Genomic DNA, 27,438 nt, shown 5'->3' with positions numbered 1-27,438 from the left:
GCAGTTTGTCTTTTAATTCTGAGAAAGTTAACCTAAAAAGAGTGAAGCACAACCGTAATTTTTGTTTTAATGTGTTCCCGGATATTCAGATTGAAGAATAAAAGTGTATGCAACTTGCTTAATGCCTACAATATAGTTTAGATAACTTAGTTGGTTTTTCCAGTGAAAATTATTAGGCCACAGTAAAATGCTGGGTTAACCTGTCAACATTCGGTAGAAAATTCAGGAACTATAATAAATAGGGGGGCCAAGAGCCTTTACTGAAAATTAATACAAATTTTAGTCAAGTGACTAGCAATAAGCTTTTAAGATCACCATTTGTTTTAATCTATTATAAGTTTTGCTTTACCTCCAGCAAAAGTTCTCATATAAAATTGGAAACATTATTTAAACTGTTTAAATATATGATGATAACACATCAAATCTCTAGTATCTCACACCTACAAGATTACAACAAACTTCTGAATTTCCTTCCCCTACACCTCAGGCATGGAACAGACTCCCCTCAGTGCAAAGGTTCCCACGGCAGTGATTACTAACCAGGGATGGGACCTAGAAGGGTGTGGGTGACACAGCGAAACTGGGTGGGGAAAGGAAGGGTATTAATGTAGCATCTCAGGTGATTCTGAGATGCCCCTCATGGGGAGATACTACCACTGTTTTAACCAGTGTGCCAGGTTCAATCCTTGCCCAAATGTAATCTCTCCTTCCTCAATACCATGACATTAATTTTTCTTAAATCATTCACTTTATCATCATACTCCCTTTCTTACACACCTTCATCATCTACCAGTTAATGTTCATACTCTTCAGCTTGACTTTCAAGAAACACTGCACCTCTCCCGCCTACCATCATCACAAAGCTTCATAAGATTAGAAGTTGGCTATATCTCCTGTACTACCCCTTACCATTACATTACCCTTTGAGAATGGTGCTGGAAAAATCAGTTTATTTCAACAATCTTTTTTTTTTTTTTTATTTTAGGCTCTAACATGTATGGCTTCGGGGGACCCAAGAGTAAACAAAAGCCAAGATCACTGTTCTAAGGAGCACAAAAGTCAACTGGAGAGAAGAGAGGAAACTGGCCATTGCAGCCTCATGGGCTGTGTGCTTTGCTTGGGCACAGAGAATTGAGCCTTGAGTGATGGGAGGTCAAGGTGGCTTCTGGGAGGAGCCAATCTGAGAGCTGAAATCCAAAAGGTGAGAAGGAGTTTGGCAGAGAAAGGGAAGGCAGGACATTAAAGGCAGAAGGAAAAGACTGCATATAAAAAGGTGAGGAGTGACCAGCTCAGGATGGATGAGTCATCTGTGGACCAAATTTGTGCGGGAGATAGTTGACATATCTATTGCTGATAATAATCTGGGGATCACTGAAATCCAATCATGGTAATGTGGGATATACTTAGAAGTGCTAAAACCAGAGAAACTGTTGACTCAAACCCGTACATTGAACATGCCTGCTTGGTGGCAATGGACAGAAGGGAATATCCCAGAAGTGTGACAGGTTGTCAAAGTCTGTCTGTGCTTATTAAGCACTGTCCAAGGGACAGACACATGCATCAGTTGGGCATGAGTATTGTCATCACTAGAGGGGGATGCTCCACGGTGGGGCTGTGAGAGATCGCTATTCTGTGTTCCCTAAATAACCTTCTCATGCCTGGAGACCTTCATATTGGAAAGAGGCTGTCATTATAGCAAACATCAGTATCTGGTCCCTTCCAAAGACATATTTGCTTTAAAAAAGAGAGTGATTTTACTTTATAACCAGTTTCTTAAAAACAGTTTAGCATATGGACAGTGCCAAGTACCTGATTAACGTGTGTGTTCTGAGAAGATCAAAATTTGGGCTCCGTAAAGCCAAGGACTAGGCTCTGGGCCCTGGTGGCTCCATGGGGCTCTGCCACATGGAAGGCACTAACTAGGAGGTCAGCAGGTCTCCTCTTTAAATGCGATAAGAACGATTTGTGTGTCCTGCTACTATGGTTACTTGTGTGTTTTGCATCTCCTCTGTCTTCTCCTTGCCCCCATCTCCATCTAGAATGTAACATGGAGCAGTGTGACTCAAAGTGCCATGCTGTAAATGGTTTGTCACTGGTCCAAAACAAGATAAATCCAGAAATTGAGAGTAAGAGTTAGAACATTTTAGAGAAATTTGACAGAGTAATTAATTTCTGTTGAATCTGATAAAATATTGGAGTTTGTTTTTTATTATGCTGTATGTCTTTGTTTTTTCGTTTCATTTTATAGTAATTTATTTCTACAAAAATATTGGTCCATGGTGAATTGGTCTTTCACCCCAGATAGTTTGAGAAGTACCAATATAGAAGGTAGGGATCCCTGTTTTACATTGATGTTGTATGACATTCAGTGCCTGTCCAAATGTTAACCCGGCTGCACAGTAGAATCACCTTGAGAGCTGAAAAAAATAAATCTTTATATCCTTCTATAGAGAGAAGCTTCAGCTCCACCCTCACCAATTAAATGAGAAGTGAGGTGGGATTAAGGTGTGGCAAGGGCATCTGCATTTACTAAAAACTTCCTTGGTGTTTCTAACTTCCAGCCAGGAATGAAATCCTTAATGTGGGTGGTATCCAATCAGTGACCACAGTTTGAATGAATGACTAAAACATGTCAGCCAGCCAACAACAGGCGTTTATTACACACCTGACAGTGCTGTACCAGGTGCTGAGTAACACATTATAAAGTGATGAAGCTTAATCAAGATTTTCCAATCTGATGATAAAGCTCCTGTTGACAAAACCAATACAAAACAAAGGGCACAGATTAATAAACCTACGATATTCACCCACAAATAAAGTAACATTTATACACTGTGGATGGATGAAGCCCAACTCTTTGTCTCTCAAAAGCAAACAGCATATTCAATAACACGTCACCTAATGGGAAAGAGATTTCCTTAGGCTGGTGTCTCCCCGTTGGTCAAAGAATCCACTAGATGTCACTCAAGGTCCCTCAAGGTTCCCTTTCACAGACTGCGTGGTCTTTAATTTTACATCAGATTATTTTCCTCACCAAACTTTGTCCCCACAATCCAAGACTCTTAATGGAAATCATGCAAAATGTAAGGCACAGAACATGCTGGTTGTTTGATCTCCTTCCATGGCTTTCCCTAGCACTCTAGGGCCACACCATTTATGCATCTATTCAAGAACAGTAACTGAGGGCTGATGTTCTATGACACATTAGTTTAAGCTGTGGTGGAATCATGATGAGTGAAATAGCTTTGGTTCTGTCCTCACAGAGTTTACAGTTTAATCTATGAAAACACTCTTCATTCTAATTTGTGTTGTTTATTTATTTATTAGTTCTCCCTTCAGACCAGAAGCTCTCAAACTTTTTTGGCCACTACATCCAAGTAAGAAAGAAAGAGATTTTATATTGCAACCTATATTCACACAAACACTCAAACACATAACCAAAGTTAAAGTTTCACAGTACAATGCTTATCTTCATGTTGTGCGATACACTCTGATATTTTCTAGTCTATTCCAGTTCCCTTTTTTTCAAAATGCTAGTCATGATCCACCAAATTGATTTCACAATCCACTAATAAGTCACAATCCTAAGAATAAAAAATACTTGACTTGAGGGCAATGGTAACCTCTTGTGCCTAGCAAATAGTAAGTGAGCAACATATTTTTTTTTAAATGAATGAAAATTATGAGGACTAATTTGCATTAATGTTTACGTTAAGAAGAAACAGATACAGATTAAGTGGTTTATAATATGTATAATCAGTGTCCTAAGAACACATTTCTATATGCACATTACATTCTATATACACAATTATAATGGATAATTTTTTTCAGATAATCTATACCAGCTATACTAGGTACACTATATATGCTGTCAATGTAATTTATTATTTCAGTCACAATCAAGGACTCACATATTTTAAATTCACATAATTAAAAATATGTTCATCTTGGAAAAAGAAGTCATAAGCAGCAATGAACTCTTTCAGATATTAAAACTCATTATAAATTCCAATAGTAAAAGAGCCTGGGATTAGAGACCATAGCAACAGAATAATGGCCTCCAAAGATCCCTAATCCATAGAACCTGTGAATGTTAGCTTGCACGGTGAAAGGGACTTTGCAGATGTGGTTAAGTTAAAGATTTTGAGATGTGGATATTATCCTGGATTATATGGGTAGACACAATGCAATCACAAAGATCCTTATAAAAGGGAGGCAACAGGGAGAAAAAAAGGCAGAAAAGATGATGAGAGAGACACTTGATGCTGTGCTACTAGGTTTGAAGATGGTGGAAGGAGCCATGAGCCAAAGAATGCAGGTGGCTTCGAGGAGCTGGAAGAGGCATGGAAACAGATTCTCCCCTAGAGCCTGCCTCCTCAAAGAACACAGCTTGGCAACCTATTTTGGACTTTTGATGTCCAGAACTATAAGATAATAAATTTGTGCTCTTTTAAGCCACTAAAGTTATGGTAATTTTCTTGTTTGTTTTTGGGGAGGTTTTTTTTTTTTTTTTTTTTTGAGACAGAGTCTCACTCTGTCACCCAGGCGGAGTGCAGTGGTGTGATCTCAGCTCACAGCAACCTATGCCTCCCAGGTTTAAGTGATTCTCCTGTCTCAGCATCCCGAGTAGCTGGGACTACAGGTGTGTGTCACCACGTCTGGCTAATTTTTTGTATTTTTTTAGTATAGATGGAGCCCCATCTATACTATCCTGGCCACCATGTTGGCCAGGCTGGTCTCGAACTCCTGGCGTCAAGTGATCCACCTGCCTCGGCCTCCTAAAGTGCTGGGATTACAGGCATGAGCCACCACGTGTGGCCAAATTTATGGTAATTTGTTACAGCAGCAACAAGAAATGAAAATAGAGATGGAGTAAACAGTTCAATGGCATGAAGTAAAAAAACAGTCTAGATCCAACAAAAACTTTGAGAATTTCGTATCTGATGAAAGCAATTTGGTGTGTGTATGTGTGTGTGTATGTGTGTGTGTATGTGTGTGTGTGTGTGTGTGTGTTTATTCCATAAGGTGGTATTAGGACAACTGGATAGTTATTTAAAAAAAAAAAAGCTACATCTATATCCCCTTACACCAAAATTATTTCCCAGATAGCAGCAGAAGACCCATTAGCAATCCTGAGATCAGGATCATGGATTTTTAAGTGTTTTAAAAACACAACTAAAAGTACTAGAAGAAAATGTGGGATTTTTTTTAATGTGAAAAATACAAAACCCAGAATGATAAGGAAGAGGTGGATTATAGTAGTAATAACTCTCACACAGTGAGGCAATCAGTAGTCAATTTGGCAGCATTTATCAAAGTTACACATGGCCATACACTTCAACCCAGCAATTGCATTTCCAGGAATTTGTCCTAAAGAAATGCTTCATTATGTGTACAAAGCTTTATGATGAAAATGTTCTTTAGGGCATTATTTGTAACAGCAAAGTACTAGAAACAGCCTGATGCCCATTAATTAGAGAAAGTTAAATACATTATGGCTCAGCCCTTAGAATGACATGTATCTACATGTTTTGTTAAGGAATGATTTCCACACACATTTGTAAGTGAAATATGGTATGATCCCTTGTGTGTAGGGAAAAGAGATGTAGGTTTAGCTTATATATTCAGAGAAAATTCTGGAAGCGTACACAAGAACTGTCAATAGTGCTTACCTTTTGGGAGTGGGACTGAGAGTAGGAAGAAGTCTTAGATTTTTAAAATTTTACACTTTTTTGTAGAGTTCCTGATATCAGGATTGCTAATGGGTCTTCTGCTGCTATTCAGCAAGAAAGGAAAAAAAGGAAAGAATTGCTGAAAATGAAGAGGGAGAGAGCCATGCTGACATGGTGACAAATCTGGGCCAACTGCCTCAGAGGTATATGGTATAGGATTTTGAATTTTTTTACGTATATTTAACACAGCTCTGTGATTAAAGGAAGCCAAAGCCACAGAATCCTGAACTTATTGGAAACATGTGTGACACCTCTTTAAAGGTTTAAATTATTTAAATTTGCTTGTTTTTGCTTTTAAGTTATGCATGAAGATTCCAGGCAGGTAAAAAGATGAAATTCTCCCTTAATTGACTAGCTAAGGCAGACAGGTACCTAACCAAGGTCTCCTGCTGGGGACCAGGTTAGATAGGACTCACATTTGACTGAAAGCCTGTATACCTTTGTATGTCCCACCTCACCAGCGTAGGCCACAAAATCAAGTCAGTTTAAGTCATGTGCTTTTTGAAGTTAAAATTCATACCACTCTGAGCTCTACCTAGTGAGTAGAGTCCAACCTTCCCTTGAGGTTCTTCTCCCTAGATATCCCCAGTGATCCCACGGTTACTCATTTCTTCCAAAGGAGTCCTCTCCAGTTACTGATAGTGGGTGGCTGGTGAGTCAGCCACAGTGCCTAGTCAAAGTTTCTTCTCCACTGCTGCTGCCTGGGGTCACTGCCAAGGCCCATACAGGCAAGAACAAATGCTTGTTCCCTTCTGGCTGTAGCTACCCAGGGTTAAGGAAGGTCCTACCATTGACCACACAGTGCAAAACGGCCAGTCCTCGCCTGCCAACATCCTCCAAGTGTGGATACAACCTTTGCTCTTACTCTCCCAAAGCACAGTCAAGGGCAGGCTGCAGACAAGGAAAAAAAAAACAGTCAATAGCAGTGTCTGCCAATATCCAGTAATGTTTGAGGCCACTTTTGAATGAAAAAAAAAATTATTGCTATGTTAAGTCATTTTAATTATGTCTCTTAATTATACATAAACTTTAGGTAATAATTTCTTATTCTTATAGCTCACATCTATAAAACTAAAATAATTTTAGAAATTAAACTCACAAATTTAAAAAATTCAATTAATATGATGTATGTAATGTGTGGTGAATGATATTTATTGTTTTGCTGAAATTAAATTGTCCTTTGATATGAGAATATGGAACTCACTGCTATGGTATGCACTTTTTTGTTTGGCATGCTTATAATTGACTTAATTATCTCAACATTCTTCTGTATTTGAATTTCTGTTAAACTTTTGTGCAGTGTGCCGTAAAGGACGTATGACCTTCACTTAGCCAGAATGCTGTCCTTTCCACAAGAAGTATTCTATTCTTTTCCCATTAGCCCCAGAAAATTAAATTTGTGGTTGGTGCCAAATACAAAATCAAGTGCAGGGTTTCGTTACAAGGTGGTCATCAAATGATCCAGCATAGTGACTAGAATATATTAACTTTTAAAAGAACATAATTTAAGTAAGAGCAAAATATTTACATATTTTGTAGATAATTTGCATATATATTTTCTTAGACTCCAGTTTAAGGAACAGTAGTCTACACCCTTGCTACTCCAGGGTGGTCCAAAAGCCAGGGAGCTTGTTAGAAAGAGTCTCTAGGCCAGGTGCAGTGGCTCACTCCTGTGATCCTAGCACTTTGGGAGGCCAAGGCAGGAAGATTGCTTGAGGTCAGGAGGGTTCAAGACCAGCCTGGGCAACACAGTGAGAGCCTGTCTCTATTGAAGAAAAAAAAAAAAAAGAAATGCAGAGTCTCAGGGCCCACTCTAGACCTAATGGATTAGAACATGCAGTTTAGTAAGAACTCCAGGTGATGAGCATGTACATTAAAGTGTGAGATATACTAATTTATTATTTCCCAATTCAATTTTCAGTGGGCCCATGTGAGCCTGGGGCACAGTCTAAAGCTCTCTCTTTTTTTTTTTTTAAGGACAATTATTGATTCTTCTCTTTCCAGGGTTGCAGGCAGGTAGATTTAAGGTGAACTCAGATTTTTCAAGGAATAATGGTGAGTATTGGTAACTTCAAAGGGTCCATCCTGATGACTTGCAGGGGAAGTTCCACTCAGGAACTTTTGTGTCTTGCTTAACACCAGACACAAGACTACATGTAAGCCAGGTGGCTCACACGTGTAATCCCAGCTACTCCGAAGGTTAAGGTAAGATGATCTCTTGAGCCCAGGAGTTGGAGACCAGCCTGACAACATAGCGAGACCTTGCCTCTAAACAAAAATTACATATTGTATGATTCTATTTATATGAAACATTCAATTTCTGGTGGAAGTCTCATATGATCTTTGGTTGGAGGATGACTGGATGTTGACAGATGACAATGAGGTGAAGAGCATTTTAGCAGAGGGAATGGCACGATCGAAGACAGAAAATGGAGAGTTAGAGGCAGGAATGCATATTTAGGGAGGAATGAATGAGCACTGGCTACAACAAGAGATCTGGGAAGAAAAGCAAGTGAAGGGAGTAAAGCAGGAAACATGGATTGACAAGTTGTCTTTTTAAATGGAAAAACTAACAAGTGTGAGGGAGAAGAGAGTCAATAGAAATGTCTCTCTTTTCCTGATTTGTTCACATTCCCCTGATTTGGAGTCATTTTGTCGGCTTGGGAAAGTGGTTTTTGAAAGATCGTCTTTATAAAGGTAGGCTCTGATAGGATGCTCAAGCTAAGAGCATGGAAGGACAAAGAAGGCGCCTGGCGACAGAAAAGGGCACTAACAAAAATTGGGCAAAAAGGAAGTGTGGCGGTCCCCAAATCCCTTCTTCCCCCATTTCAGCTGAGATCATTCGCCAGTAGGCAACTGTCCTATTACCAATAAGTTTGTATCACCAATAAAATATTATAATGCACCTGGCTAAAAACCCTGGCGTGATAACACCAAATTCATGTTATTAGAATGAATTTTAAAAAGCACACCGTTCCAGGCACACAGAAGGCACCCCCGAACGTTTGTTTTACAAACGCAGGTTGGTTGCTGAGGCTTTGTTTTGGAGCCTATGTTTAGGAGAGGAGATGATTCAAAACTGCCCCCCAAAACCTATATCCTCTAGGAGCACTGAGGTTGGGGCGACCTGCTGCCAAGCGGTCTGGTTTTCCATTTTAACACACGCTTCTTGTCCCACTATCCGGTCCCTCAGGTTAGTGGGTGCAGGCGGGGTCGCAGTCCAAACAACCAATCGCGACGCGGCTGCGGGGCGGGGGCCACAGCGCTCCACCTCCCCCTCCAATCCGCCCTCCCACCTCCTAGGCCGCTCTCTCTCTCGCACCTGCGTGTCCCTCCGCGCTCCGACTGGTGCGACTTCTCCTCCCTGCGCTAGCGGGGCAGGGTTTTTGGCCTCGCCTCTCGCGAGATCGCCTCGTGTTGCTGCCGCCGCCGCTCCTGGCCACTGACTGGCGGCGCCTGCGCAGCCGCCATGTTCGGTTGCTATGCTGCGGCCTAGGAGAGGGGGTGTGCTTGAGGGAGGAGGAAGAGAGAGAGAGGAGGAGGAGGGGGAGGAAGAGGAGGTGGAGAAGGAGGGGGGTGACTGAGCTCCTCTTGCACTCTCACACACAAACGCTGCCCAGGATTACCCGCCAGCTCACGCCGCGCAGTGCGCTTTTCTGCTTCTCGCGCCCCACCACCAACATTGTTCTCTCAGGACTCCTGGGTCCCAGGGGCCGGAATTGGGCCTGAGCCGGAGAGGAAAGAGACTTGGCTTTGGCCGAGGGGTCGGAGGATTGGTGCCAGGCCCCCTCCCCCACGCACTTTTGGGGGTGTGGATTATCTCATCCCTGCAGGGAGGTAGGAGAGGTCGCCGGCTGCCCGCCTCCCTGCCACCTCCCCGGCGGCGCCGGCCCGCGGCTGCCCAGCAGCATGAGGTGGTGCTGGCGGCTTCGGGTCGTGGCGCGACCGCTGCGGCGGCGGCTGCTCGGGGGGCGCTGAGGTAGCCCCCCGGAGCGGCACCGCGGACGCGCTTCTTCTCTGCGCGCCGGGGCCTCGAGGCTTTTTTTCTCCAGCCGAGAGGACGCGGCGGTGGTATACGAAGGTAAGAGGTTCTCCGGTCCCCGCCGGCCTCTCGGCCCTGCTCGTTGAACGCAAGGCTCTTACCTGCATGTGTGGCTCCTGGGAGGTGAGCCAGGTGGGGCAAGCCGGAGGTGCGAGGATGATTTAAAAGGAAGGAAAAAAAGACAAAAAAAAAAAAAAAGCTTTCTTTCCTTTCTTCCTGGGACCTCTGCTTTTGCGGGGGTTATGGTTGGAATCTCTGTTATGGGTCAGCGAAGGGACAAGGGATGGAATAGGTGCGGAGGTGGAATGTTCCCAGTACCTAAACTCTAGGTAAAGCTTTGGAATCTTGAGTTTTCCATTGCTGGTAGAATTCCTTTTTTTTTTTTTTTTTAATTGGCTCATATGAGCGCTTCTTGCACGCTGCATGAGCCAACTATTCCTACCATTGAAGTTTTAAGCCTGTTATGATTCTACCAGTATATACCTGTATTTGGGAATGTGTAGTTGAGCCAAAAAAAAAAAAAAAAGTTGAGATGTGGGTAAATAGTGATGCATTTCGCAGGGTTTCCATAAAATGGAACAGCTTACAGTTGCACAGGTGATGTGTGGATGTTTCTGCAAAACTTAGGATGGAAGATTTTATGTCTGGGCTTGCATCATGTAGTGACATCAGTATGTACAAGGACGATTTGTAGGGTTTTTCACAACGCTTGTTCTAGGATAACTTGTTATACATCTGCAATATGCCAGCTGCTTTTCGAATAAGAGGTTTCAGTAGTATTAAGTTTCTGTGTCCAGATCTTGGGCCCAGTTGAAACAGTACAGCTGATTGGTCACATTTAAAACATATTTATGGAGAAAGATAAAAACAAAAGACCAATGTGTCCGACTTGCAAAAGACAATTAGAGTAGAAAGAAGACTGGAACAGTAAAAGCCAGGGCATTTTTAAATCTTGGTTTTCTGAACTTTGACGTGCCAGAGGAAAAAAATTTTTTTTTCAGTTTTAAGGGGGAAGGAGATGGCCTTAAAATAAAGGATTGTTCAGAGCATAAAGTGTGCTTAATGGAATAGAGCTAGGTATATCATCTAAATCTTGAATTTGATTAATATAAATTCAGCTTGCTTTTAAAGAAAAAACTCGTAAGCAAAAGTTTGTGTATTCTACAGAACCTCTTCACTAGCTCGTAAGTGCGATCATTTTGTGGACATCACCATTTTTTGTCAGAATAAATTTATGCTCCAATTACCATAAAAGCAATTTTTTATGTCTCTTCGCATTTTTTACGGTACACATATCTTTGTTACATTTTGCATTGAAACACGCAGAGTCCCATAATATCATGATCTTCAGTGATTTATAAGAGAAACAGTCTATTTTGTACATGGGAATGTTTGTGATTTTGCCAGTCTGTTTTAAAAATTTGGCAAGAGGTTTTTAAAACCCAAGGAGGCATCACTGTTTTGTAGTTTTTAAAAATATTAATTGAGTAGGTCCACGTTAAGTTAGAAAATCACGGGTTCCTCAAAAGTAGTAATAGATGAGGATGTGTTTTTTCTTACTGCCCATTTTCTAACAGCTTCAGAGCTGTAGGTATTGAATTGAGTCAAACTTGTGTTTTTTTCTTATGTTCTAATTAAATATCTTTTAAAATGTCCCTAGTAACATTGTTACTTTAAATTTATAACACCCAATTTCTAATTTAGGCTAGGCATAAAACCAGCATTGATTGAACATACTTGCTAAAAATACTTTCTGGGTCGGATGTACTTAGAATGCAGCCTCAGGAAATTTCATTTGAACTATTCTGTGACCAGTGTACACTTCATTATTGTTGAAGGACTTTTAAAAAAAGTATAGATCTCTCATACTCGATTTAATCAGTTTGGGCATAGATGCCTAACTTTTAAAAAAAGTGTAATAAAGTGAGATAGTAATACAATTTATGTGAGATGGTAATAAAAACTTTTCAGCTTTTTTTTCAAACTTATATGACTTCGTTAGGTTGTTATTAAACTGTGATTTGTATTTTTAAAAGTTTTGTCTGTTAAACATAATTGAGGTGTACAGTACAGTATCCATTGTGATCTGTTTAGTATTTATTTATGACTTACAAACTGTAAAAGCGGGATCAGTGATCATGGTTTTTAGTAAGTTGTCTTTAAGGAGCAAAGTAAGAGACTAGCAGAGAATTGCAAGGAGGTTTGTTATTGAGAGTACTTCTGCCCCCCGCTTGAGAGTTAATATGGCCACTTTTAAACAAGAAAACTTTTCCAAAAATATGTGGAAATCTTGTTTGGTGTATGTTTCAGGGCAGATGTTTTAAAGTTTTGCCTAAATTCTTAGAATGCAAAATTGATCAACTCACTAGGAATGGTTAGTTGTGGCTAGGAATGGTTATTGTGGCTAAATATGAATTGTTGCTCCTATGTAAAATTTAGTTATTGGTAGAAGTTTATTAACTGAGTTGAATTTTGTTGTTTTCCTGGGTTATTGCATGTTACGAAGTTTTTTAGGTACTATAGTCCAGATTTGTTAAATTTGCCAGTTTACTAGAATAAGCTGTGAAGCCTTGAAGTTTGGCTTAGCATTCTGAAAATACTTTTTATTGTTTGCCAGGAAAGTACTGTAGGAAGGAGGTGTTGTTATCTCTTCATTTAATATTTAATTAGTAGTATAGATGATGAGATAGGATATAATGTAGAAATACCATAGAATCTTCTTTATTGATATGAAAGTACCATTGTCTAGGAACAGCATAATTTCTTATCTTTTGCATGAATGGGGAAAAAGAGGAGGGGAAATTTATTAGACTCTTTCATTTCATTATATCTTCCCTCACATTCATTCTTCATTTCATTATTCTTAAGTAGAAACTTTAGAAGAGAGATGCAAGTATTTGAATAAATTAGTAAGAACAAAATGAAAATTACATCATATAGACTATCATGAGGAAAATATCAATTTGGGTTGGTTATTGTGTTTGTATTTTTTAACAAGGAGATTATATAGGGTAGTAGAAAGAAAAAAGGACCCAGAGGGGAAGAGTGTTAGTATTTATTGTCTGTTAAGTGTCAGATACTGTATAAGGGGCTTTTGATGTTGTCCTGCTCACCAAGTACACTTTATGAGGTAGGTATTATTAATCCCCTGTCCCCTCCCTGCCAAATAGAAGCTAAGGGAAATGAAATAACTTGTCTAGGCCCATACTTTTAGTAAGTGGAATTCTCTAAAACTTATTCTTTAGATCGGTTCTGTCCAATTAAACTTTCTGCAGTGATGGAAATATTCTTTTTTCCTTCAACTTTATTGAAGTATAATTGACAAATATCATAGAAATATTTTTTGCACTGTTAGTTATGGTAGCCATTAATCATGTGTGGCTATGGAGCACTTAAAATATGACGAGTGTGTCTGAGAAACTCAATTTAAAGTTGTATTTAATTTAAATCAATTTAAATTTATAGCCAGATGTGGCTAGTAGCTATAGTATTGGACAGCATAGCTTTAGGTCTTACTGCTTAGAAAATCTGAGTTATAGTATTTAATCTTCCACTAGTTTATGCATGGCATTAGGCAAGTTATTTAGTTCTGAGCTTCAATTTAATCTGGTGTGAAAATGAAGGGGTTGCCACTAAAAGATTATCTCCAAGGTTCCTTCTTGCTTAAAGTTCTGTGATTCTTATTAAAACGTACAGTAGCATTTAATATTCACAAGCATTATATCTGAAAGGATCCCCCTCCCCAATATGCTCACCCATTACCTAAAGATTTTTGTTTAGTCAGTTTCTCTTTTTGAGAAGAGTATGTATAAAGCACACATAAAGGATAGTGGATTATTCCCCACCTCCCCAACTGTTTGGCAAAAACATTGTGTAACTCAAGGCAGTACTTTATGATGGAACAAAGTTTGAATCTTTAAAGGCCGTATTTTAACATGCCACCTTCCCGTTTAAAAATATATAGGAGTTCCCGGTGCTTATCAAATTAATTCCAAATTTACCTACTTGACCTTGAAGACTTTCTACCAACTTCATCTCATTAACCTTGTTTCTCATTCTTGCTTAAAAAGAAAATAGTCTTGTTTTTTCCTTTGTCGTCGTTTCCTTAATTTAAACATCTCTGTCTGCAGTTCATGTGCCTCCTGTTTAAACGTTTTTCAAAATTCACCTGTTTCTGGAAGAATGCTACTTAATCCACTCACAAGGATCAGTTAATGAGTCCTGGTAATAAGTACCCTAAGGTTAATATATGCTTGTTTAGATATAGTTTAATATATCCTTCTTAAGCTTTTTATTCTTCTTCTTAAGTTTTTATGTTACCTACTCTGTTTCCTTAATTTTCTTAGGTTAAAAAAATTAAAGTAGGAATTGTGTCTTTTGTATTGCCTTATGAATTTAGTTCATTTTTCAACAATGCTGCTTTTAAAAGTTGCTAATTTTTAAAAAAGATGAATACTATAACAACATTTACCCTTGGTCACCACCATAATAGCTATTTTTGTTTTTTTCCAGGTAATTGTTCATATTTAAAAAATAAAGTTGTGTGGTAGAGAGAATTTTGAGAGGAATATAATGGGACCACATTGTACAGTGGAGGCTGTGCAATGTAGGGAAAAGATCACAGACTTTGGAGTCAAATCTGGTGTGGAATCTAGCCTCAAAAACCTTGGGCAAATTATCTAATGTCTGAGTCAGTTGGCCTTGAATTGTTGTGAGGATTAAGATAATATATGTAAGGCATCTAGCGCTGTGCTTTAGATAGAAGAGATGATCAATAAGTGATAGTTGGTGTTTTTTTTTTCATTTTTCTATTCCCATCTTCATGAATATTATTTATTTATTTTAGCTACCCAAAGCCACCAAGGTCAATGAATATAATTTAAGTGATTAGTTAAACATTCAGGTGATATACCATAACTGATTTAGACATTTACATTTTGTTAACCGGTGTTTTGTTTATTTCCTCAGTTTAAAACCCTAGGACTGGGGTAATGGTCAAGTGTCATGAATATTTCTATGCCAGATCTCTCTCTTACAGAAGTACCTACAGGGGGTGTTCTTGTTTTGGGAAGAAAAAATGCTAATTTTATAATTGTATTTCATTGTTTTAATTAATGTAATTTGAAAATTTATTTGGTGATGATGTAATGAACATTCCTTTATATGTTAGTTAAGCAAACATTTGAAATGCCCATTGTAGTGGGAGCAATGGTATAAAGGTAAATAAGACATGATTCTTGTCCTTGAGCTCAAATTCTAGGGTGGTAACACATGTCAACAAACAATTACAATTCACAGTGACAGTGTAATAAGATCTGGGGAAAAGAAGTGGCATTTGAATATGGTCTTGAAGGATCATTTGGAATTGATCTGGGTAGAGAGAACAGCATGTACAAAAAGTCAAAGTATGAAAGGATATGTGGTGTGTTTGGAGAAACGTAAGTTGTCTTGTTGGATGTCTGTCTCTGGGTGGGTGTGGTTGTCTGTTCCTGTGTGTGAATCTGTGTGTGTGTGTGTTTGTGCGCGCGCTGATTGCAGTGGGAAATGAAGCCTTGTGAGGGTCCTTGTGTTTGGGCAATGAGTGGGATCATTTTAAGACCTTTAAAATAGAGCTTCCCAACTGGTGTGCCATGAATGGTTTACCAGTGTTTCGGAGAGCAGGTACCCTTATTTATGGGACCTGGGCATATCAGATCCTCCTCCCCACCCCGCCCCAGGATGGTTTCTTTTGGCTTTGAATAGCATTTGTGGCTTATCCCAATGTGCGAAGAAATTATTATTTTCTTTGTTGCCAAGTTGGGAAAAGGATTGGGAAAACCACTGTTTTAGAGACTGTAAGTATTGGAAAGTTTATGGTACCCACTCACCCTTGGCATCCACTATGTAATCAGAAATAAATATCAAATCCTAAAGTAAGCTTAAGGTAAACTTAAGAATTCTTAAGTCAGAGTCCCTCCTCTTTGTCTCTCTTTTTCTCTCCCTTTACCCACTGCCTGCTCCACTTCACTGGTGTGTGTGCATATGCGTGTGTGTGTGAAATATCTCTTTGGTGCCCTTGCGTTACTGGTGCCCTAAACATGCATTCAGTCTGCCTCTTGGGAAACCAGCATTAACATTCAGGAACAATTTAGAGGTATTTAAATAAGGGATGATAAGATTAGATGCAGGTTTTGAAAGGTAACTCCTGAGTTCTAGATAATGATGCAAAGATACAAGGATAATGCAAGGATGAGGTTAGAAATGGAGCAGAGAGACCAGATGCTGTTGCAGTGGTCCAGAGGAGGGATGATAGGAACGAGAAATAGGGCAATATAGATAAGAATATGAGATTAGAACTGAAAACTGAGTAGTTTCACTAGACCTGAGAGTCCATTGGGCATGGGGGGAAAGAGTTGAAGATGATGCTAGGATTTCTTCTTTGGCAGCTTCCCTTCTTTAGCAAGGGAAGGCCAGATTATTTTTATTGAGCACTTCCAGTGAGCCAGGTATTTTGCTAGACAGCGAAATTGTCATGAGTTCTCATTTAACATTTTGAAATAATTTCAAACCTAATGAGAAATCTCAAGAAAAGTACAACAAAGAGCTCCCGAATCGCCTTAAACTAATTTTTAACATTGTACTAGCTATGTACCGTGTGTATACACAACACAAGATGAGCCTGGAACATCTCGTGCTTGGCTCAGTAAGGCCTTTTCCAGATGCCCCAAGGGGTAACCTTGGAATTGTGTTCAACCCTTTCCCTTTTTCTACTGTATCTAATTGGATCCTCAAATTTCAGTGAAACAACCTCATCATCTCTCACTTCTGGTCCTACATTTTAATCCTTATTTCTCCATTTCAGGGGAATGCACCATTTCTAATTTCATTTGACTTTTTTTCTGAATTATTTGAGAGCAAGTTGCAGACATGATGCCTATCACTCCTAAATATTTTAGTGTGTATTTAGCAAAACAGGACAGTCTCCTACATAATCGCCAGATCAGGAAATCAACATTGATACAACACTACCTTCAGGTCACTAGATGCCATTCAAATTTTTCCAACTATCCCAGTAGTATCTCTCTTTTCTTTTTGGTCTAGCATCCAATTCAGGTTCACACATTGCATTTAATTGTTACATCTTTTAGTTTCCATCAGTTTGGAATGATTCCTCAATATTTCCCTGTCCTTTATGACCTTGACAGTTTTAACAAGCAGAGTCCTTTTTTTCTGTAACACGTTTTCCTCAACTTAAGTTCATCCAGTGGTTCCTCATGTGCAGACCGCGTGCATTGTTGGCAGGAATGCCATAGAAATAATGTTGTGATATTCTTAGTACATCACTACGAGACGTGTTGTATAGTCCTGCTACTAGCAATGTTTAACTTTGAACACCTGTTAAATTCAAGTCTGCTGGGTTTCTCTACTGTGAAGTTATCGTTTTTTCCTTTTGTAATTGAGAATTCTTACGTGAGAAGATATCTAGGATTGTGTCAATAGAGCTGAAGGCTCTAACCACCAGCCTTCAGGTCTGATGATTGCTACCTGAATCAGCCACAACTGTGAAAGTTGTCACCTACATTTATTAGTTCATATTCTACTGAAAGAAGATTTTCTCCTTCTCCGTACATTTATTTATTCGTTCATTTATATCAATATATACTCCTGGATTTGTTTCTGTTTAGTGGTTTTTATTAGTTACTGTCATTTTAAAATTTCATTTTGTTGGTCAAATTGTCCCAAATTTGGCCTTTAAGTTGGCTCCTCTATCTCCTTGACCTGTCCCCCTCCTTGGTGTACTTCCTTACTTTCTGGCCTAACAAAATGTTCCAGATGATCTTAATACTCTCCTATCCCAGCTCTGAAATCATTTTTCCAAGGAATCCTGATTTTATTTTTTTAAGTAGAGATGGTATTTGGAACTGAGATCCGAGTGTTCAGTGTGTTCATTTCTGCTGGCACGTCATCACTTTTAGGGGGATAGAGCTAGGAAATACATATATGTATACACACATCTGAATCTGTTTCTATGCCTATGTACAGGTATTTTGAAAGTTCACACTGATACAACCAATTCCAATCTAACATCTCAGGGTTCGTCTAGCCTTTTCCCTTTCTGTATTTGTAAATCTCTTCTCCAGCAGTGAGAAATTGGTTCCTATTATCTCCTCAGTGTATTTACTTATTTGCTCAATCCCCTTGTATGTGGCAGTCTTCTGACCCCATATTAGTTGTCTCCTTTCTCCTTGCTTGCCACCTCTGAGGCCTGTGGCATGGGGTCCTCAGGGCATGCTGTCAGGTCCATGTAGTAAAGAGGAACTTCTCATTTAATCTTTTTTCTCCCCTCATTTAATCAGGACAGAAATTTGTTAGAAAGGTGCTATTCCCAGTTTTAAAAGGAGAACAGAGCTGAAATTCAAAAAGGTGTGTGTCTTTAGGCATGTTACTGTGTAAATAGCTGAGTAAATATTTTGCATTCAGATTCGTCTGATACTGAAACATCTTTTCTCTCCTGTGCTGCATAGCCTCTGACTATCTGTGGAATCCAAAGTGGCAGGATTTAAGGTTGTATAGATGGTAGCTGAAGCAATGGGTGTGACTGTCACTGCTTATGAAGTATATATAAAGTTAGGAAGAGAGGCACACTGACGGAGCTCCTAACTACCATCACTGAAAGATTAAGGGCTCTCGGAAATCAAGAAGCTGGTGAAGAAGACTGAAAGAAAGGTTGTGAGAGAGGAGTGTGGTTGTGTGTTAGATGGTGATGAAATAAGGAATTTCGTGAAGCTGTCATGCTGCTGAGAGAAAAGAGAAGACCAAGAGACTTTGAATTTGACTGTTGGAAAGTTATTGATAATCTCAGCTAGTTGGTTTTTCAGTGTGTTCAGGCAGGCTGCCTGTATCAGAATTATGGAGATACTAATGAAAAATATGAACTCCCCAGGTCTCATCTCAGACCTTATAGATTCTTAAAAGGGGGAGTGGGGAGCCAGGAAGTGGTAGCCTGGAAAAATCTGCTGAAATGCTAAGGTTCTTCTGAGGTGTACTAGTTTGAGGTTTGTTGCTTTAGCAGAAGAGTTATAGTAGAAGGGTGTAATAAACTAAATTGAGGAAACCAAGTGTACAATGAATATAGATGAGACAGCTCTTTGAGAAGTTTGCCATAGAGGTAAGAGACCTCAGGTCATGGAAGAATAGGGGACAGCATCAAGAAAAATACCTTTGCATTTCAAGGGTTACATACACCTTAACATTTGTTGGGATTAAGAGAAGGAAACTGTAGTGGTTATTTTAAAGTTGGGTAAGCAAAACTATATAGCAACACCTACTATCAAAAAAATGCCCTGAGTGAACTTTAGTATGTATCTGGGATAGCTGCCTGCTCCCATTTTAAATGCCATCTTTTGGTAGGTCTTTGGAGTAATCCAAGGGTGATTGTTTATTTTGTTTTTAGTTAAATTTGTATCTTGTGTTTTTGTTATACAGTTGTGTTAAGAGCTTCTCTTTGCTCATTTTTATACAAACACGAATTCTAAGTATATTCTTGTATATAGATGAGTCACTAGCAATACATTTAAAAATTACGTCCAAAATTGGAGGTGACTTTAGAGGGAAATCCAGTCCAGGGCTAATTTAATGTATTCTTTGAGCACCAGCTAGGTACTAGGCACTGTGCTTGGCTGTGGGGATACAGAATTGAATAAGACACGCTCTTTATCATCAAGATTATGTTCTTTCTTCAGAGGAACTTGAAATCTGGTATATAGCTAGAAATGGTACAGATAAGTCATAGATAACTATGTTAGTCTGCAGCAAAATAAGTACAGATAAGTCAATGTTTAATTAATACAGCAGTGTATATTACCGTAATTCTCAGACTTGTCATTTTAAAATTGTATTTAAATTGTATTTTCGTATTTGAATTGGCAATATGGCTACATGGTTCAAGTTTCAAAATAATATAAAAAGGCATATAATGAGAAGTCTTGATACCACTCCTTCTCTTTCCTGTTCTGCATAGGTAACTACTTTTATTTTTTGTATATTCTATGGTATTTATGCAAATAGAAACACATGTAAAGATGACTGTTTTCCCCCACCTTTTTTACGTAGAAGGTATTTACTATATTAGTGCTTTGTACCATAATTTTTAAATTTAAAATATACCTTGGCGATCATTTGACTTCAGTATATAAAGAGCTGTCCCTTTTTTCTTCTTCTTTTTAAAAAATATAGTAGTATGTTCTATTGTATAGATATACTATTAAGCTAACTAATTCTAATTATTTAAACTTTAAGTTTTAGACCCTTTTACTTGTGTAACCCATTTCCTTTCACTCTTTCTGTATGAACTAGTGCTCCCTGAAGCATTTTACATTAATGACCTGCCTGACTTTTCTGCGTCTAAAGGGCCTACCTTTTTTTTTTTTTTTTTTCTTTTGAGACGGAGTCTCGCTCTGTCACTCAGGCTGGAGTGCAGTAGCGCGATCTCTGCTCACTGCAACTGCCGGCTCCTGGGTTCAAGCGATTCTCCTGCCTCAGCCTCCTGAGTGTTCGGGACTACAGGCTTTTAAAAATCTTGTCAGCTTCTGCTTTTACTCAGTAGAAACCAGTTACCATGTAACAAGTCTGACTACCTTGAGACTGCCATGCTGTGAGGAAGCCCAAACTCTCACAGGAGAGACCAGAAGGCCATGTGGATGAGTACTTCAGTGAGGACACATGAAAAGTGATGCCTTCTTGGACTTTTCATCCCAGCCCAGCTATCAACTGAATGTAGATGAGTGAATGATCCCAAATGATGCCAGATGACATCCAGTGCAGCAGAAGAGCTGCCTAATCTAGCTTTTACCCAATTCCTGGCCAGGGAATTGTGAGACATATAAATCCTTATTGTCTGAAAATAAATAAATAAATAAAAGTAGGTTCATTTGAGTGCAGATCTGTATCTGTTCTCCTCTGTCCTGGTTTTCTGTGTTAACAATGTCCTATTTTTAAATTCCTGCACTCCAATCTTGTAGCTGGAGCTCTCTGCTATCTGCTGTTAGCGTTGCCTGCTGCCGTGTTTCCTTACTGTGTTTTTCTGTGATTGCTGGGATACCACCTGCTTATCTGACCTCTGTGATGCTAAGGACCTGCTTGCCTGGATCACTGCTTATTGTCTGGTACTATAAGCTCTGGATACTATTTTCTAACTGCCTGTCTGTATTGCCTCTCATCATCATTAGCGAGTTTCCTTCTTCTCCCCTAATTTTCCCTATTGTAGCACTATCAGCCCTTGAGTTTTAGTTTGTCAGTGTGAAACTTGGCAAAACTTCTGAAATTATTTGGGATGATTTAAAATTTTCTTGATGTTAGTTGTTATAAGTCCATTATGCCTTGTCTGGACTCTTGTAGTAGTCTTTTTAAGTGCAGTTTGCTATAGTTTTGCCCTTCATAATCTCCTTTACACTGTAGCCAGAGTGATCTGACATTCATATCTGATCAGAATTCTTTTGTTATCTCTCCATCTCTCTATAAAATAAAATGAGGGAGTTTTCCAAGGGGATTAAAGTTATTTGGGAAATATCAGTTTTTAAGATAATATTATTTCTGTCTGTTTCTTTTTTAGATACTTGTTAATGAAAGCAAAATATCATTACAAATGCCAAGGACTTTCAGATTGTTTTATATGCATTGAAATAAGGGAAATCTTTCTAATTTATCTTACTGTTTCCAGCCTAGCACAAATTGCAGTCAGTTATAGTGGCTTACTACAAGAAGCTACTAGGGAAAATGGAATGTCTTCATTGGGAGTGATCGTGATTTGAAAAAGTTCTCTTAGGTGATTGTGATACTGTGACTCACTTTGTATCTGGCTATTTTTATGGCTTTTGATCTGTGTTATCATAATTGTTTACAAAGAGAATTTCATAACCAACAGTTTGTTACATGCAATTCTGAAATTCCTGTATCCCTAAAAAACCCAAAAGTTTTGTTAACTAATTTGGCAACCAAACTTGACCTATACTGAGATGAGTCTACTTAGTCTCATTTATTCCACTTAGTGTACATTCTTCAGGTTCTCTAAAGAAATTTTATTTTATTTTTGTATTTTGAAACGGACTCTTGCTCTGTTGCCCAGGCTGGAGTGCAGTGCCATGATTTTGGCTCACTGCAACCTTTGCCTTCCGGGTTCCAGCGATTTTGGCTCACTGCAACCTTTGCCTTCCGGGTTCCGGCGATTCTCCTGCCTCAGCCTTCCAAGTAGCTGGGATTACAGGCTCACGCCACCACACCCAGCTAATTTGTTATATTTTTGGTAGAGAGGGGGATTCACTGTGTTGGCCAGGCTGGTCTTGAACTCCTGACCTCAAGTGATCCACCTGCCTCGGCTTCCCAAAGAACTGGGATTACAGGCGTGAGCCACCGTGCCTGGCCTTTAAAGAAATTTTAAATAGCAATATGGTTGAATACAGTGTGCTGCCCTAGAGCCAAGAACGTTACTTAATATAAGGTATCTGTGCCATATCACCTCTCTGTGTCCCAGATACTCTGAAATTCAAAACACTTCTGAAAGTGTTTTGAAGCTAGAGATCTCAGATATGGGATTGTAGATCTGAACCACCAACTTCCTAGCAATGGAAAGAAGTGGTACTTTGTTTTCTTTTGTATTTCTTTTTAGTGATAATGTAGTTGAACATTTTTTCATGTTTATTAATTTCATTTCTTGCTTATATTCTTCAAATTTTTTGTTCATTTATCTGCTAGGGTGAATAGTTTTTCTTACTAATTTATAATATCATAGATACTAATTGGTTTTCTGTTCATTCTAAGTTTTTGTATCTAGCATATTAGTGGAAAATGCTACAAGTTGAAAACGCATATACAACTGATGTTTGAACAACATGGATTTGAACTGTGTGGGTCCACTTATACGTGGATTTTTTTTCAATAAGTACATCGGAAAAATTTTTGGAGGTTTGGGACAATTTGAAAAAAACACAGATGAACTATATAGCCTAAAAATATCAAGACTTTTTTTCAATTAAGAAAAAAACTGGCTGGGCGTGGTGGCTCACGCCTGTAATCCCAGCTCTTTGGGAGGCCAAGGCAGGTGGATCATGAGGTCAGGAGTTCAAGACCAGCCTGACCAACATGGTGAAGCCCTGCGTCTACTAAAAATACAAAAATTTGCTGGGCGTGGTGGCGCACGCCTATAATCCCAGCTACTCAGGAGGCTGAGGCAGAATTACTTCAACCAGGAGGCGGAGATTGCAGTGAGCCGAGATCGCACCACTGCACTCCAGCCTGGGTGACAAAGCAAGACTCTGTCTCAAAAAAAAAAAAAAAAAAAAAAAACTAAAAAGGAAAGATTAGATGTCATGAATACATAAAATATATATAGATACTAGTCTGCTTTATCATAAAATATACACAAATCTATTATAAAGTGTTAAAATTTAACAAAACTCACACAGACCATACATGGCATCATTTGCAGTTGAGAGAAATGTGAATAAACATAAAAATGCAGTATTAAATCAACTGCATAAAATTAACTGTCTTACATAATGTATTACTGTAATAATTTAATAACACTTCTATTTCTATTGAGTTCAAGTGTTGGAAGTATCCATTTAAAATGCCATGTGATCCTAATCATCTCCACATGAGTAGTTTGTCTCTCCAGTTAATTGCCTATCACAATAAAAAGTGATCTTTTGTGGTTCTTGAGTATTTTTCAGCTGTTTCATCATGTTTAGTGCAAATCATAAACCTTGAATAACACCATGGAACCCATATGAAATGCAACTAGTGATGCTGGAAGTGCTCCCAAGGAGAGAAATGTCACAACATTACAAGAAAAAGTTGAATGGCTTGATAGGTACCATAGATTGAGGTCTGCAGCTTTGGTTGCTTGCCATTTCAAGAGAAATGAATCCGGGATAAAGACCATTGTTATTTTTTGGTTTTTGTTTTGTTTTGTTTTGTTTTTAAAAGAAATCTGTGAAGCTGTTGCTACAGCTACACCAGCAGGTGCAAAAATCTTGCACTTTTTGTGAAATACCTTTTTATCTCACATTGAAAATGTAGGTTTTATATGGGTGCAGGATTGCTATTAGAAAGGCACACTTATAGACTCTAATATGATTTGAGTAAAAGCAAAGTCATTATACGATGACTTAAAGCAAAAGAAAGGTGAAGGATCTAAAGCTGGAGAATTTAACGCAATCCAAGGATGGTTTGATAGTTTTAGAAAGAGTTTGGCTTAAAAAATGTCAGGATAACAGCAGCTTCTGCCAACCAAGAGGCAACAGAAGAGTTCCTAGGCACCCTTAAGAAAGTCAATGAGGGCCAGGCATGGTGGCTTATGCCTATAATCCCAGTACATTGGGAGGCTGAGGCGGGCAGATCACGAGGTCAGGAATTCGAGACCAACAAGGTGAAACCCCGTCTACTAAAAATACAAAAATTAGGCATGGTGGCACGTGCCTTTAATCCCAGCTACTCAAGAGGCTGAGGCAGGAGTCACATGAACCTGGGAGGTGGTGGTTGCAGTGAGCTGACATCGCGCCACTGCACTCCAGCCTGAGCAACAGAGCGAGACTGCTAAAAAAAAAAAATAAAGAGAAAAAAGAAAATCATTGAGGAGAAAAGATATCTGCCTAACAGGTTTTTAATGCAGATGAAGGTGCCCTATTCTGCAAAAAAAAAAAAAAATGCCACAAAGGACATTTATTAGTAAGAGAGAAGTGAGCATCAAGATTTAAGGCAGGAAAAGATAGGCTAACTCCACTGTTTTGTGCAAATGTAGTCGGGTTTATGATCAGGACTGCCCTTATCTATAAAGCTGCTAACCCCTGAGCCTTGATGGGATAAGGTAAATACCAGCTGCCAGTCTATTGGTCGTATAACAAGAAGGCCTGGACAATAACTCTTTTTCTGGATTGGTTTCATTTGTGCTTTGTCTCTGAAGTCAGGAACTACTTTGCCAGTAAGGGACTGCCTTTTAAAGTTCTTTTGATGTTGGACAATGCCCCTGGCCACCCAGAACCCTGTGAGTTTAACCCTATGTCGAAGTGGTCTGCTCGCTTTCCCAAACACAACATTTCTAATTCAGACTCCAGAGCGATTAGTCCTAAGGACCTTTAGGGCTCATTACACATGATACTCTATGGAAAAGATTGTCAGCATTATGGAAGAGAACCCTGATAGAACATCATGGAAGTCTGGAAGATTACACTTGAAGATGAGGTTGTTATAGAAAAAGCTGTGAAAGCCATCAGGCCTGAAACTGTAAATACCTGCTACGGAAGACTTTGTCCAGATGTTGTGCATGACTTCACAGGATTTACAACAGAGTCAATCAGGGAACTCATAAAAGAGATTGTATATATCTCTATCTATATACTTTTTAAAGGTTGAGGATGAAGGGTTTCAAGGTATACATCTTGAAGAAATTCAAGAGCTAATTAGACACCACACCAGAGGAATAAACGGAAAATAACTTGATGGAGATGAATGCTTCCAAACCAGTACCAGATGATAAGCAAGAAGATGTAGAAGAAACAATGCCAGAAAATAAATTAACCATAGACAGTCTGGCAGAAGGGTTCCAGTTATTCAAGACTGCCTTTAACTTCTTTTACAACATGGACCGTTCTAAGATATGGGCACTGAAACTAAAGCAAATGGTAGAAGAAGGATTGGTACCATAATATAAAGATTTATTTATTTATTAATTTTTTTGAGATGGAGTCTTGCTCCATTGCCCAGGCTGGAGTGCAGTGGCACGATTTTGGCTCACTGCAAGCTCCACTTCCCGGGTTCACGCCATTCTCCTGCGTCAGCCTCTGGAGTAGCTGGGACTACAGGCGCCTGCCACCACGCCTGGCTAATTTTTTGTATTTTTATTAGAGATGGGTTTCACCAAGTTAGCCAGGATGGTCTCAGTCTCCTGACCTCGTGATCTGCCCTCCTTGGCCTCCCAAAGTGCTGGGATTACAGGCGTAAGCTGCTGCACCCGGCCCATAATATAAACATTTTAAGTGAAAGTTTTAAAAAGTCCAACAGAAATTACTATGTGTTTCTGTAAAGTTACGTGGAGTGTGCCTGCCTCTCCTGCTTCCCCTTCCACTTCCTCCACCTCTTCTATCTCTGCCACCCCGAAACAGCAAAACCAATCTTTCCTCTTCCTCCTCCTCAGCCTACTTAATGTGAAGACCATGAGGATGAAGACCTTTGTGATGATCCACTTGCACTTAATGAATAGTAAATATATTTTCTCTTCGTTAGGATTCTTAACATTTTCTTTAGCTTTATGGTAAGAATTCAGTATATATAATGCATGTAACATACAAAATATGTGTTAATTGACTTTGTTATTGGTAAGATTTCCGGTCAACGGTAGGATGTTAGTAGTGAAGTTTTGGGGAAGTCAAGAGTTACATGGAGATTTTAGGCAGTGCAGGGGTCAGTGCCCCTAAACCCTGCATTGTTCAAAGGTCAACTGTATTTATGTGGTAAAGGAGATAATCTTGCTCCTTCGCTCAAAATCCTTTAATGGCTTCCATTCTTTCTTAGAGTAAAAGCTAAAGTTTTTACTGTGGCCAAAAAAGCCCTACATGGTCTGTGGACCTGGCTGTCTCTCTGACCTTATCTTTGACCACTCTTCTTTTTCATTTTTCTCAAGGCACACTGGCCTCCTTTTTGTTCCTGGCACTGGCAGACTTGTTCCTACTTCAGGTCTTCATGTTTGTTCTTCCTTCTGCCTTGAACACCCACCTTTCTCCCAAGTGTTCCAGGCAGATGGAGTATGCACATGGCTCACTCTTTTACTTTTTAAGTATCTGCTCAAAAGCAAATTTCTCAGCCATGGCTTTCCTGAGCACCCTATTTAAAATTGCTTTCCTACTCCTACATGGCTGTTCTCCTTTGCTTACCACCTCACATTATACTATATATATTTTTTTCTTCCCTCATTATAATGGAAGCTCCATGAGGGCAAGGACCTTTATCTTATTTTGTTCGTTGATATATTCATGTTGCTTCTTCCTGTCTGGCACAATATGAGGTACTTAATAGATATGTTGAACATGGGAGGGGTTAGGGAAAAGTAAAGAGGAATATTTATCTAATTGCCTAACACATGGACCCTTGCTTCGAGCCTTTAGTTATAAATATTATGCTAATTCTGGTGTAACTAGAGTATTTTATATATATTTATTTTAGAGATAGGGTCTTGCTCTATCTCCTTAGCTAGAATGCAGTGGCATGCTCACAGCTCACTGTGGCCTCAACCTCCCAGCCTCAAGCGATCCTCCTACCTCAGCCTCCCTAGTAGCTGGGACCATAGGTGTGTTCCACCATGCCCAGCTAATTTTTTTTTTTCCCTAAGAGATGAGGTCTTGGCATATTGCCCAGGCTGATCTTGGACTCCTGGGCTCAAAGGATCCTCTGGTCTCAGCCTCCCAAAGTGCTGGGATTATAGATGTAAGCTACTGTGACCGCTGGAAACAGTTGCTTTCTGAAGGAAGGATAAAAACTCTATAGAGACGAGCATTCTTTTTTAAATGCACTAAACCCCTAACTAATAAAATAATTTTTGCTGGAGAAGAGAGAACAATAAAACTTTAAATATAATACCACATACACTATAAGACTGCCTCTTTTTAGACAAGAATAAAAATATTCTCATTGACT

General features: G+C 39.2%; 1 protein-coding gene and 1 long non-coding RNA gene across 5 annotated transcripts in view; one reads left to right on the top strand and one right to left on the bottom strand.

Moving 5' to 3' along the window:
• Positions 1–6,787, bottom strand: part of LOC129472584 (uncharacterized) — a 34,807-nt gene extending 28,020 nt beyond the window's left edge. Inside the window, exon 1 of the long non-coding RNA XR_008653978.2 lies at positions 6,521–6,787. This is a non-coding gene — a long non-coding RNA (uncharacterized lncRNA). The remainder of the gene's footprint in view (positions 1–6,520) is intronic.
• Positions 6,788–9,018: 2,231 nt separating this feature from the next.
• The window catches only part of PTPN4 (protein tyrosine phosphatase non-receptor type 4), a 225,799-nt gene continuing 207,379 nt past the window's right edge, over positions 9,019–27,438 (top strand). Inside the window, exon 1 of one of the 4 annotated variants that reach the window (XM_055262390.2) lies at positions 9,019–9,813. The gene's annotated coding sequence lies outside the window, so the exon portion shown is untranslated. The remainder of the gene's footprint in view (positions 9,814–27,438) is intronic. The other 3 variants (XM_063631301.1, XM_055262386.2, XM_063631300.1) reach the window with 3 other exon arrangements.

The sequence above is a fragment of the Symphalangus syndactylus genome, chromosome 22 (assembly GCF_028878055.3).
Source record: "Symphalangus syndactylus isolate Jambi chromosome 22, NHGRI_mSymSyn1-v2.1_pri, whole genome shotgun sequence".
NCBI lineage: Eukaryota > Metazoa > Chordata > Mammalia > Primates > Hylobatidae > Symphalangus > Symphalangus syndactylus.
The sequence above is the reverse complement of the archived record's forward strand: the minus strand, read 5'-3'. Positions and strand labels throughout refer to the sequence as shown.